General features: G+C 36.4%; 1 long non-coding RNA gene and 1 pseudogene across 2 annotated transcripts; one reads left to right on the top strand and one right to left on the bottom strand.

Moving 5' to 3' along the window:
* Positions 1-852: 852 nt before the first annotated feature.
* On the bottom strand, positions 853-2,690 carry LOC104732017 (uncharacterized). Of its 2 annotated transcripts, XR_758710.3 has the most exons (4): positions 2,458-2,690; positions 1,507-1,718; positions 1,238-1,395; positions 853-1,058 (listed from the first exon to the last, which is right to left on the bottom strand). It is a non-coding gene; the product is annotated as an uncharacterized LOC104732017 (long non-coding RNA). The 2 variants fall into 2 exon arrangements; XR_015575537.1 differs by lacking the exon at positions 2,458-2,690 and having other exon boundaries at positions 1,507-2,425.
* A 3,139-nt stretch (positions 2,691-5,829) lies between these two features.
* Positions 5,830-6,958, top strand: LOC109128129 (uncharacterized; annotated as a pseudogene).
* The last annotated feature ends 7,814 nt before the right edge of the window (positions 6,959-14,772 follow it).

Raw genomic sequence — 14,772 nt, 5'->3', positions numbered from 1 at the left:
CCATTTGTATTGGGACTTGTCTCAGGTGCAAAAAGATTTATGTTCGATATTACAACAGTGTTGCATTTGTTGATTGATATATGGGTTTTTGCACTATCAATCGAGGTTAGCCCATTTATCCTAAAATTATCATTTATCACATTTGCTAATATGTAATGCCTACAAAAAAGAAACAATATATGATGATTTGTAATCGATCAATACTTTTTTTTTCCAGATAGTGGATGATAGCTAATTTAGTAGATACTAGGTTGATACCCGCGCTACGCCGCGGGTTGTTTTTGGATGATTTTTTCATTTTATATTTGTTTTATCTGTGCAATCATAATTAAATTAAAATTGTTTAAATCTTTTAGATACATTAGCAAATTTATATTATTGCCTGAAGATGTTTTGATTTCTCTTTAACTGTTGTTTGCTAATGTTTGCATATCTTGAACTGTAGAATTGGAAGAATTAATGAAAATGATGAATACTTTTGAGCGTGAGATAATATCGAGTTTATGGTATGCTCTCAAGTGAAATTTAAGTTGGGACGTATTTGTTAAAGAGAATTCAATGACGTATGCAATGAATGCTTCATATAAATATACATATATCGTTTGATTAACTATATGCACTATGTTTAATTTTGTTTTTGCTTAGACACATATTTACATTTTTAAAACCATATTGAGTACACACAAATTTTTCAAACCACACTAATCGAAGTTTCTATCTTTAACTTGTTTGCTCGGCCAACATTATTTGAAAAGATACATACCAACTCACAAGTATATCGTGTATATGGTATAGAAGCAACCGGCTGCTCGGCTGCTCCACTAAACGCTCATATCACAAGCTAAATGGTTATTTGGTCTTTAGAAAAAAGTTGGCTCGTATTGGGTTTTATTGTAGTCTATTGTAGTTACATTCAGTTTGTTCCCTCACACAAATTTGTAATTTTGAACAAATTGTTCATCATCGTTGTACTCCTCTGCGACTTGTTTCAGTAGCTTCTCCTGCAACTCATAAGCATCATCCCCTCGAAGAACATCACACGTCCATGTCATCGAAACCTGTTCATTGTGGAGATGGATATAAGAACATAAGCACTCAGCCCAAAAATATTCTTCTACACTTGGTAATTGAGGAGTAAGAGAAGTTTCTTTTAAGTTTCTAGGGAGACTGTTTTGATGAGAAGTTTGAAAAACGCCTTTTTATGTAACAAAAAAATGGGAATAAAAAGGAGACTGACCATTTCCAAAGCTCCTCTAATGACTCCACTTAAGACATTGCAGTAGTAAAGACCTTGGCAAGTATTGGGAAGTCCTCCAAGATTATACTGCAGCAAGCCTCATCTGCGTCCCAGCTTGTCACTGATGCAGTGACCCCTAAGAACATCTTGAACCCCACCTGGGTAATAAGGCAAAGCATGTTACTGCTTCTCAATACCATTAAACCAAAGGAGATATCTACCAGACATTAAACACTATGCTCTAGACTAAACTCAGATTAAACACTTACGGTTTGGTTAATTAAACACTTATGGTTTGGTTTGTGACTTGTATTGCGGCTTCATAGTGAAAGCGTTAACCAAAGACTATAGAGTTACCAAAGTCATAGACACGTTTATATCTCTTGATGAACCCTAACACTTTCTCATCGTAGTGAAATCATTAGTTCCACACAAGAGAGCCATAGCCAAATACCCACATCATCATGTTCTCACGGTAATGCTGTATAAGGACAAAATATAAGCATAAGTAAGAAATCATGATTTTTTGGAGGGAAAATAGCCAGAGAAATAGGACCAACATGTAAAACAAGTCAAGTGCTAAACACACATATGCAATTAACAATTGAGAAAAATGACAATGGACCAGCATTCGAAATGTTAGTTACTCTTTAATGTCAACAGATAAGCCCAGTTTTTGGTTTATCTTAAAACATAATAGATAAAGACCCAAAGCAATACCAATGAGGCTACTTGGAACCCAGTTTTCTCTTCTTGTAAACCCAGTTTTTGAATTTACCCTAATCATAAACCCTTAAAGAACCTCAATTGTAACATACCATAACAATGTTTAAACAAATCACATCATATCTAATATTCTGGATCAAGCTATTGTACTAAAAATCTAGGAAATGAGAATGAATAGATAGAGGATGATTGAAGTTTAACACAAGTATTGAGGACGACGAGAGTGACTGAGAACTATAAAAAAAAAAAAGTTAACAAATCGGAGTTTATCATCCATCTCTCAATTCTCAAGTCGGAGAAATGGTAGTAGAGATGACAATTTCGTTGCTTTGTCGAGAAAGCTAAATGGAGATTTAAAAATTAATGCTTACATAGTGGCAAGACTGCAACACATGCAAGAATTTACTAAAAGATGGATTTTTTAATCTCCACACTTAAAATAATTTCAGTTCTCCTAAAAACAAACTCCATTGATGTTATGAATTAGAAATTACCTCAGGATGATCAGAGAAAGAAGCAGAAGGTAAGAGACCAAGCTACGTAACAGATTTAACAGAGCCGAGGAATTTTTCACCAACCTTAGACAAATCCATCCCATCACTACCCTGAGATAATAAGAAAGGGAGAAAGAAGAAAACCCTAGAGCCGTCGAATTCAGCACCATAACCAAGTTCGTTTAGATAAGAGAAATGGATTACCCAAAACTGAATGGGAAGAGATTAAGCTGCATCTCTCAATTTCATCTAAACGGTGACGAAGAAGAAGAAATCAAGCATAAGACTAAAACCAGCTGATGTGTATTAATGTTATAATTTGATTGGTTATAGGTTTTTACTGAGGTGTCAACACCAGCTTCAATGTTGAGGCTGATGTGTCACACCAGGAATGCAACGCATTCTTCTTTTATTGTATTGATACTCACGGTAGATCGTTGAGAAGCTTTCAAATTTAACTGAAAAAAACTACGATTTTGTTACAATGAATTATAAAACGAGTAAATATTGTGATATATCAAATTGTCACCTCCCAAAAAGTTAAACCACGACCATTAATCGTTCCTGAACCAACGATCATTAGACCAGACACATATGAAAATTTGATCCCCATTTTAGGGGTGGGATTGGACCAGGCTCCTTTGTCGCTAGGTGCGACGATAACTCCATCCAACTTTAATAAAGAAAAGCAAATTTTACTGGTGTTTAATTTATTTATTTTCGTCAAATTATGTTTTGTAGATTAATTGTTTATGTACCTGAACTTTTATAGAAGTAGATTTATAGAAGTCGAATAAAATTATATATCGGTTTTAGGTTCATGAAAGAGCAATTTGAGTTTTTAATTTTATAATAATGTATATAGATTTTGTTTATTTTATAAGGAGAATGAATAAGTTGTTAAATGTATTATGACATATCAGATTTTCATTGGTTAAAACAAGGAGAGGTGAACATATGGGTTCACCTTAAGAGTGAGCCCAAGAATTGTTCAAATATTTATAAGTCATCTTAAATTTGAGTTTTCTCTATTTTTATTTTATTAATGTATTTTCTATTTTATCATTGTATAAACCATAGTTTTTACAGTTAATTCAATTTTTTTAAAAATTATATTTTCAATAATTCAATATATCTAAAAATAGTTATAAAACGTATCCCGCGGCGTAGCACGGGTCTAACCTAGTACAACCTAATATTTAATTTTTTTTCTCACCAACATTATGGTGGCTTTGGAACCGTGAGAGCTTTTCAAAAAGGTTTAGACAACTATACACTTTAAAGAGATTAATAAATTAAGTATTTCAACATATATAAATTCTTAATTAAAAATATTATAAATTGGAAAACGAACGCTGATTAAGAACAAAGGTAGTACAACACCGGACCACTCACAGATGATATACGATCAACGTCACTTTCAAAAGATGAAATGATTCTATCATAAGAAAGCTAATGAAATTAATGTACAATCCTTCAAAACTAGTTTCCTTTCTAAGAAAGATAACTAGACAATGTATATATATAATGCGTCTAACCATATAAACAAAAACAATTAAGCGACATATATGTCTTATTTTATAACTGACATTACATCATACAATTTTTTATTTTTTCCAAAGATAATTAGTATTGGGAGAACAGAATCTACAAGGACTATCAAAATTCCTACGTACTGAAGTTAGAAATTTTGTTAATTGTGAACAGTTGTTTCTATGTTTACAAGCAATGAACTAATTAAGATTTCTTGTGGAACCTTTTTTTAAAAGAACCTTTTTAGAGAGGAGTCTGCTGGTTTTGAAAAGCAGTGAAATTAGATTTCATGCATAACTTCGTCTGAATTACTAGCTTCTCATGAGGGAGTATTCTCATGTTCACAAAAATGTGGTGTTTTACTCTTACTATGGTCTATATATAGAGTGGTCCGCAGTTCACAAAGCTGTGTATGTAACACATTATTAAATGGTCTTGGGAACTGCATGGGACATTAAATAGTTTCAATACAGATACGATAATGTTTCTTTAGTGAAATCAAACAAAGGAATTTTCATATTTAACCGTTAACAAAGGAATCTAGACTCGTAAGTTGTCGTCGATGTTGTATTCTATGAGTATATAGATCATTAACAAAAACAACGTTGAGAGTTTTTTTTCATATTTAAAAATTGCGTCAGACCAACTCATTGTGTTACGTATATATGAGTTGAAAGATATATCATGTATATAGAGTTAGATTATTTTCACTACGATTTTAATCATGTTGAAAATTGTGGATGTTTTACATGATTTCCCGTAAGTTTTCGGGATTAGTCTAGATTTCGCTGTGGTATATCTTGACTATAAATATTTTTAAAAGCATAGGTCACATGCTAATCTTCCATTCTCAATAATTCTTGACGAAAAGAAACATTCAAATCTACTACAAACTTATTCAAATTCGTAGTTATATATATATATATATATAATACTATATTTACACCATAATCCTTACGTGGTAAAGCCTAAGAGTACAGGCCTTTATTAATTCATTTAATTGTAAGATGAGATTTACATAGTACATAACTTGAAGCCGATGGTCTCTAATTTGTGTCAGTGTTGTCAAATATCAAACTTGAAAGCTGTTAATTAAAATTCAACCCATGATATGGTGTTGGACAAGAAGTAACTGAGTGACTACGACGTGCATCTTGCTGGATCACATGATGGATCGAGTAATTTTTTTCCAAACCAAGAGAGAGATATCGATATGGTAAAGATTTATTTGACGTATATATATGTCAGACGTATACAACAAGTAATAATGATCATTCACTATATGTATTTTTTTTTTTTTTTTTTTTTTAAATTATAAATCTCTAGCAAGATTCAAACATGCATCAAACAAATTAAGCACTTTAAATGTTAAGCCGCCAAAATTTCTCCGTTGAATGAAAAATTCACAATGACCATCAACTACCCAAGTTTTAACCTAGCATATGATAAACCATTCAGTTCCATATTCAACAGAATTTCTTGTAATGCTACCCATCTTCTGAATGTGAAAAAAGAGGGTCGAGATCTCCGTAGATAGGGTGTTCGTCACTTTATTTACGGAGTAGTTTTTGGAAAAGGGAAATGTTTGGAAACTTAATGAGAGAATTTGGAAACTTAATGAGAATTATTGGTATGGTGGAATAACCCACTCCAGAAAAGGACTTGTATAGTAAATGTAAATAATTCACAAAGACCGCAATTAATATATATATTGGAGATGGGAAACTTGGTGAGCAAGTTATGAATGGTTTTTTTTTAGGTTGAGAAGATCACCAATTCTTCAATTAGTTTTTATTGTTTTCTCTTCTATCTTGCTTCCCATTAAGAAGAACATTATTCATGTCTTTGCTTCTCAATCAGCCCTCGAAGCTCTGCTTTCGGAAACCTTTATGGTGAGATCCTCTCCTCATCTTTCTGATGGCATCTCATCTTTGTCTTTGCCAATTCATTCTCATTCTTGTGTCTTGATCTGCGCTGATCCATGCGGAGGTAATCGCGGATTTTCCACGACTGTGAGGACTGGTGGTTTCCTTCGAACCATTTCTTCTTTCAAAGAGCGCGAAGAGGTAAGTGAGAACGATAGAAAGGTTATCCTGTGGATGAAAAAGGAAATGGGAACGATAGGATCACCCTGTGGATGGCTACCTACTTTGAAGGACGGCGTGTTGCGTCTCCGAGAAATGAATATAAACAGTGAAACAGATCCGAAACGCATTATGCTTCCTCCTCTTGTAACTCTGCCTCATTGCCAAACCCAATATGTCACCAACGTGGCCATGTCTTCTTCTTCTCCCCAAGAAGAGGACTGTGTTGTGGCTGTCAAGTTCCTGGGACCTCAGCTGAGCTTCTGCAGACCGGCTCGAAGGAACTCCGAGTGGGTCAACATCAGAATGACAGACCCATGCTTCTTCTCCTCCCCTGTCATGTATTCCAAGATAACATGTTTCGCATAGCCGGCTCTGGAGGCCACCTCGTAGGATCATGGGATCTCCACAACCCTAGCAACAACCCCAAGTTGCAGAGCTTGGGGTTTCAAAACCTTCCCAAGCTGTCCGAGACAAAACGAGACCTTTTGGATTCGTGCTACACAACCGAACACCTAGTGGAGTCAGTTACTACCACTGAAACTTTCATCGTTAAGTCGTACAAGAAGACCGCAGAGATCATCAAAGGTGTTCCGAGAAAGAAAACAGAAGCAATAATGGTGTTCAAGATAGACGAACAAGGAAACGCTGTTTACACTCCAGGCCTCATAGATCAAAGCATTTACCTCACCAACACTGAAGCTTTCTGTGTCCCTTTGAGCACCTCTCTCTGCTTTGGTCGACCTAACTTCGTCAGAATCTTTGATGTCGACGAACAAAGAATTTTCAAGCTGGCTAAACAAAAGTGGGATTGTTAGAGATATCAGTCTGGTATTGGGTTTGAGTCTATTAAACCTTTCAAACACCAAAATCTATTTTTATAAATCCACTGCATAAATTTCCCAACTACTACGAGGCATTTGATCGAAAGGTGTTCTGTGTGTTGTGCCTTTAGAAATGTACACTTTCCTTTGGGATCATAACTCCTTGGTTCTAGCTACAAGATCTAAATCTGTTTCGAGAGGAAAACACTAAATCTGGCTGTGGTGTTAGATCATTACACATAAAAAATAGTTTGGAATTGAGGTAGAGAGTCTTCTAGAGTCTCTCTTAAACCTTTCAAACATCAAATTCTCTGTGAGACTGATACATAATCTTGCAGAAGCTTTGCTATAATCTCTAAACGAAAAGTGATGCACCTCGTTTTGGTGTTTGTAGATTTACTTATGTCTCCCGGTTTGTTCCTGCCAATGAGCCTGGAGGGATCTTCCCATCGGTCATCTTCTCTGTCACTTTGATCTTTTATGATTGATTGCTTCCTTCCTTTCAGGGACTTGTGTCAGAAAAACCGCTCCATTACCAGGTTCCTTAATCGAGGGAATTGAAAGAAAGGTTCAGTAGAAAGAATAAGTCTTAACAGATTTATGAAGAGACATTTCAGAATAATCATGTTCCCTTAAGTCTCAAACAAGACAATGTAGTATTTATCACATCTACCAATTGTCTTTCAGACATCAGAATCATATTAGACACTTCAGATTCCGAACAAAAAAAGCTCACTAGCAACAGAAACATCATCTTAGCTAAGTAACATCCTTGCGAGGCCAAAGCATACAATCGGAGTCCATATTCTGTAATAAGAAGAGTGCATACCAAAGCAAAGAGAGACCGCATGATTAATTCAAAGGCTTGCTGCAGAGCTAAAAGTTATTGGGACACTTTGACTGGTATATAGACTCGAATCCCTTAGATAAGCGTGGTAGAAACGAGACAATGTAGTATTTTCCCCTTTTATCAACTGTTTTAAGTTTTATATTAGATACTTCAGACTCAGAACAAAGCTCACTAGCAACAAAGACATCATCTCAAGGACAGAGACAGAGAGAGCTAAGCTAATAAATAAGGAGACTATATTTGTATACCACATTAGATTCAATCCAATCAAGCATCTCTAAAAATAAATAAGGCACCAGAAGATTCCAAACGATATTAAGCCTCAACAAAGAAAAACAAACTAAACTACTAAAAAGACTACAGAACTAACCGTATATATTGTTGCTTCCTCACGGATCAAACCTCCATCCATGAGATGCAATCACAAGCTCACATCAGACCTAGTTGATGCCTCCCTTAGTTGTTTCTGAAACATATGTAAAGAGAGTCCTAAAAAAGAATATACTTATATCTTAAACATTTCAAAATCAAATATACTATCATGCATATATAACCTCTGTGAGACTGAGAAATAATCTTGCAGAAACGAACTTTGCTATATAATCTCTCATCAGTCTCCAAACTAATTTATGTTTAAACAATATAAAACCTATATCTTCTTTGAAACAAGAGAAATGCAAAGATCATACTTCAAACTGATATACGGAAGAAGTTGTACATTTGTATTCATAATAAACAATTCAACATATCGTTTTAAGTAAAATGTGTCTGTGTATAAAACATGAACCTCATTTACACGTTTTTATTGCCCTCACAGGCATCACAAGACCTTCACAGGGTTGTTTTGATTAACTCACCTGCGGCTCAGTGTTTGGTTCACCAGTTCCATGGCACTCTACACAGAAACCAAAATCAACGTCAAGTTATTGTTTCGTATAATCAAATACTGTACTATAACCCTGTGCGTCAAGTGTTACTAAGAAAACTGACTGGTATATACCATAGAGATAAACTGTGGAAGAAAGACGTAAACAGACAAGTTGTCCAAATCGCAGTGGTTTCTTACCTCTTGCTTCAGTGTTATTTGGTTCAACCTTTGAAGCGATGCCTTTTACAGCAAAACACGAACCGTTTCAAACTAAAAAACCCGCATATTTAGAACAGAAAGAATAAATCGACGTGAGCTAAATGCAAAAAAAACATTTGTTCCACAAGAAAAGATGGAAAACTCCAATGTCCTCTTTACCCGAACAGAATCCTAATTTTAACAGAGCTTCCAAAAGGGAAGCATCATCAAAACAGAAACAATCTTCACACAGCCGCAACAAAATTCAATCTCTCAATCTTTTATATGCTTATTGACTAAACTAATTCAAACCCTAAACCACATTTCCCACTTGAAAAGCTGGAAAACTCCATATCCCTCTAAGAATCCTAATTTTAGCAGAGCTAATAATCCTAATATCAATCAGAGATAGAGCAAACAAAATCCGCAAAAAGAAACCATCAGAAAAAAAAGAAACATTGTCCAAATCATAACTAAACAAATTCAAACCAATGAGCCCTAATCTCTCAATCTAAGCTAATTCGAGTGATGATAGAACTAGATTTACTCGCCTTTGTCCTAAAACTGAATTGTTGTGCTAGCAGCAGCTTGAACATCGTCGCCTTCGCTTCCAACCTACTTCGTCACCGGCTCCGAAACCCTACCCTTCCTCCTCCGCTCCTCTCAAAATCCCTTGAACAAATTGAATCTCACATGTTGGATATGGGTTTCACCCGGCATTGAACCGGAATCAGATGATGGAAGGAAAATACTTGAAACTGACATTCTGTCAAGAACAGAGTGAAAAGGACCAGCCTGCAGAGGTTTAGTGAGGATATCGGCAAGTTGGTTCCCAGTCGAAATGTGTTGCACTTGTTGAACACCAGCAAGCACCCGATCTCTCGTACGATGCAAGTCAATCTCCATATGCTTAATGCGTTCATGGAAGACCGGATTGTTCGCAATGTGAGTGGCGGACTTATTATCACAATAGAGCCTAGCTGGTCCATGTATCGGAACATGAAAAGCCCGCAATAGCTGTGTTAACCAGACTAACTCATCAGAAGCTATAGCCACTGCCCTGTATTCTGACTCTGTACTGCTACTACTAACAATCTTCTGCTTCTTAGACTTCCAAGTAATAAGTGAAGAGCCTAAGAAAATGCACATGCCTGTGACAGAGCGTCGAGTATCGTGACAAGTACCCCAGTCTGCATCAGAGAATGCAGTCAAACCAAGATCATCGTGAGCAGAGTAAAACAAACCTTGTCCTGGATTCCCTTTGAGATATTTGAGAACGTGTTGAGCAGCATGTAAATGTGCATCCGTAGGACATGAGAGATACTGGCTTAGTTTGTTAACTGCAAAAGTGATATCAGGTCGAGTGATGGTTAAGTACAGGAGACTTCCAATCAATGCTCTGTAAGAATTAATCTCAGCTGCAGGAAGAAGAACACCAGTGTCTTTGAATAACACCTTAGTAGGATCCATGGGAACATTCTTAGGCTTGCAACCTAAATAACCAGTGTTACTGAGGAGATTCAAGCAATACTTTCGCTGGCTGACAGATATTCCAGCAGAATTTCAAGCTATCTCGAGCCCTAAAAAGAATCTTGCCGGTCCTAAATCCTTGATTTTAAAAGCCTGCGCGAGTATCGCCTTAACAGAGAGGACCTCTACATCACTATTACTTGCAATCATGATGTCATCTACATAGACTAAAAGTGCTATGAAAGAAGAATCAATCATTTTGACAAATAAAGTATTCTCAGAAGGAGTCTGAGTAAATCCATTGTTCAAGAGAACAGAAGAGAAACACTTATACCATTGTCGAGAAGCTTGTTTCAATCCATAGATGGATTTCTTCAGTCGACAAACAAGGTTAGGTGGTAAAACACCCGAAGCCGGAGTACACCTGCTGTTTATCAACCGGATTTAACTATTGATGATTGGCTACTACCACTCACTCCACCAGTGTCGTCCTTGCCTCTACCTTGTTCTCGTGACGCTCCGGTGGTTTCGGTCCCACCCGAGGTCGTTCCTGCTCCGGTCTCTGCTGACCATTCTCCATCTTCTTCTCCGGCTGCAGTGATGGATACTAACTCCTCTCCTAGTACTCCTCATCCTTTGAATACACCGTCTTTGGTGACTGAGACGTCCGACACACCATCATCTCCAACTACACCGTCTCCTAGTACATCTCCTCGTACCGAGAATTTGTCTTCATCACAACCCGACGTCTCTTCTCCTGGTCTACAGAGTTGCTAGGAAGTGGTCATCGTGTGAAACAACCTTCTATGTTACTCAAGAACTTTGTTGTCAAGACCTCGCACCTCCTTGCTTCTCCCCCTCTCACTCCTCTGTCTCCTACTCTTGGTCCTCCTACTTTGGTCTCAGATACCACTCCTTACCCTATTGTCGATTATCTTCCTCGAACTGATTTTTTCTCCAGGTCACAGGGATTTTATAGCTGCTGTTACCTCGGCGGTTGAGCGTACTTGTTTTAAAGAAGCTGTTGAGGATAATGTTTGGAATGATTCTATGACTGATGTGTATTCTGCACTTGGATTACAACATACTTGGGATGAGACTACACTCCTTCCAGGTAAAAAGATGATTGGTAGCAAATGGGTCTACAAAATAAAGCATCATTCAAATGGGAAGATTGCTCGCTACAAATCACGTTTAGTCGCTCTTGGGAATCATCAGCGTACCCGGATTTGAACTGGGGAAAAAGGATTTGCAGTCCCCCGCCTTACCACTCGGCCCGTATCAATAATTCTGATTTTACGTATGGACAATTCCTCACTATCTTGTTCTCCTACTACTCAGCCTAGAGCCTTGAGCATTGTACAAGGACGTGCTGTAGGAGTAACCCATTACCTTCTGGGTCTCGACTACACTGATACATTTGCTCTAGTTGCAAAACCCACTCTGTACTGATGCTTCTCGAGATTGCTGCAGCTAAGAAATGGGAAGTACAACAAATGGATGTTCACAACGCTTTTTTTACATGGTGACTTACATGAAGAAGTTTATATGAATTTTCCCGCTGGGTTTGAAAGTTCTGATCCTTCCAAGGTTTGCCGTTTGCGTAAATCCATCTATGGGCTTAAACAGGCACCCCGCTGTTGGTTTGCTATGCTGAGTGATGCTTTGAAGAAGTATGGTTTCAAACAGAGCAAAGCTGATACTCACATTTTTCTTTTATCACTGGGAAGACTATTCTGCATATTTTGATTTATGTAGATGATTTCATTGTTGCTAGTAATGATCTCTCTACGATGCAACGTTTTAAGAACTATCTAGGTCAATGCTTTCACATGAAAGACTTAGGGAAGCTCAAGTACTTTCTTGGCATTGAGGTTGCCCGCAATAACGAAGGTATTTTTTATTTCTCAACGCAAATATGCTTTGGACATCATTGCGGAAACTGGTCTTCTTGGGTCTAAGCCGATTTCTACTCCTATTGAACTCAATCACAAACTTCTTCGTGATAACCCGAAAACTAGTCCTTTCATTGATAACCCGAAAACTTATTGCCGCTTGGTTGGTCATCTGATTTATCTAACTTTTACTCGACCATAACTGTGTTATACAGTCCACATCTTGTCTCAGTGCATGAAGTCTCCTCGTCAGGCTCATTGGGAAGCTGCGTTGCGTACTGTCCATTATCTCAAGGGTTCTCCTGGTCAGGGCATTCTACTTCACGCCGACTCTGATCTCCGTCTAACTGCTTACTGTGACGTGGATTGGAATGGTTGTACATAATCACGATGATCTCTTAGTGCTTACATTGTTTTACAACAATATGTATGTTATACATTGTTTCCCTAAGTAATCTATATACATTGTATCCTTACATAGTGTACATAATCACGATGATCTCTTAGTACGTGGATTGGAATGGTTGTACATACATATTGTTGTAATCTATATAATGTATAGGATCAGATCATATCCCTACAACTTAGGATCTCTCTTGTATAAATACTTTTGTACATCTATCAATAACACACACATTCTTACGTTCATAACAAACTACGAACACATGTGTACTAATATTTTCTTTTGCCCTTTTGGGTAGACTTACATTTTCTTTTCTAAATATTGTAAATTATCAAACTCTCCATAGATTTTAATTGTCCAATTTCTTTACTATATATGCCTTAACGGAATGAGTATGTTACATTTTGGTGAGATTACTATATGTATATACATGCACAGCAGCACAGGAATAGAGAATTATCGTAGCAAGGGCTTTTGACAATCTCACAGCAAACAATAAAAAAGAAAAGAAAAAAACTTGTTTAACCAAAGAATCGTTCACAATGTCTGTAGCACGCTTTGCTATACTTTGCATAATTTTCGTTTCCCTCTTTGGTGTGCATGAATGTTAGTATCTTTATAAGTTTTGCTTTTGCTCATAATTACTACGTACCATCTTTATATTATAATCATGTCTAATCACTGTTTGTTTTTTAGGTAGAAACGTGGAGGCTATCGAAGATAACAAGATAAGCCTACGTAACATAACGTGTTACCGAGGAATATGCACCGATATACACTACTGCTTTTGCTGCATTGCAAGTCCCAGCAACTGTTACGGTGACAAAGACGGATGTGTGAGTGAATGCACCAAGCTTTACGGCCCGCCAATAAACATGACCGGAAACACAAACGGAGCAAGTAAAGAATTAGGGCTACCAGTTTTGTCTAGTTTTCTTATGGCAATTTCTTATTTTGCTTTATAAGATAGTTATTTAGATCTTAAATGTTACCAAATTTTTGTTTTTGTTTTTTATCGCACCACTTAATCCCTCCATAGATTTTACGAGATTTTAAGAGCGTTTTGCTATCTTTATGATAACCAGTGCAGCTTTAGTTACTTTCTTTTTTTTTGCTTTTCCAATGATAATTATGTTATGAAAACTGATTATATGACACGAACACTTAAATAAAAGTGAGATATACGTTCTAGTTCTTTTATTTTGTCGTTTTAAATACAATTCGGCTCTAAGAACTAAGAATTGAGAAAATAGTCGTGGATGTGTAACTTCTCCCGTCAGGCCTTTCCTCTAACTTCCTCTGCTAAAGACTTCTTAAAACTGTGAACAACTCATCATCCACGGCAGCATTCGCGCTAGGAACCTATTTCGAGCATATAAAAAACGAGTTTTAGAGCTTCTTTCTATATTTCATCCGATTACACCCAATTATGGTAACTAAAGTTTTTTGTCTGTTTATCATGCTTTGCTATCCTTTGCATCATATTTCTAAATATGCATGTTTGGGCATCACCTGTCCAATCATAGAGACATAGACTTCCATTTGTTTCTCTATATATTGGAAGGTACCAAACTCTCCGTAGATTTAAGTTTTCCATTTTCTTTCCGATACCTAATTATTACAATTAGTGGAATTAATGTATATTTTACATTTCAATGAGAACTCACGTTTTTATATTGCCTTAAAGAACTTAGAAACAAAAGAGCTTAAAATTTTTAGGCGGCTCCCAGTTTAATTTATGCCGGTTTACGTGAAACCTCATTTTCCTCTTAAGAGCCTATTAGTCCAGGTTAAAACCAAACCTTCTCTTCCACTTGGAAGACTTAAGTGAAAGCCAAAATCCTCTCTTTCCTCCCAAACCGATGTATATAATACTTGACAACTCGAAAGGATTATATAATGTGCTAAAGTTACAAAATTTGTTGGTCAAAAAGTTATGATCTAGACGATTTATAAATTGTTTTAATCTTTTATTCATGTAATATTTGCTAATCAACTATTAGTTTCTTATTTTGATTTTCAGAACTATATATATTTGTACTACTTGTTAAATCATGTCCATGTTTATTATGACTAGTAAACAGACGGGAAGGTTCTGTAAGGAGAGATCCAACCAAGTCTTTAGTAAATGTTTGGGATATATATGGAAAGTGGTTAGAACCACGGGTAAACAAGACTTGCCCAAACTAA

Source organism: Camelina sativa, chromosome 12 (genome assembly GCF_030686135.1).
Source record: "Camelina sativa cultivar CO46 ecotype springtype chromosome 12, ASM3068613v1".
Taxonomy (NCBI): Eukaryota; Viridiplantae; Streptophyta; class Magnoliopsida; order Brassicales; family Brassicaceae; genus Camelina; species Camelina sativa.
The sequence above is the reverse complement of the archived record's forward strand: the minus strand, read 5'-3'. Positions and strand labels throughout refer to the sequence as shown.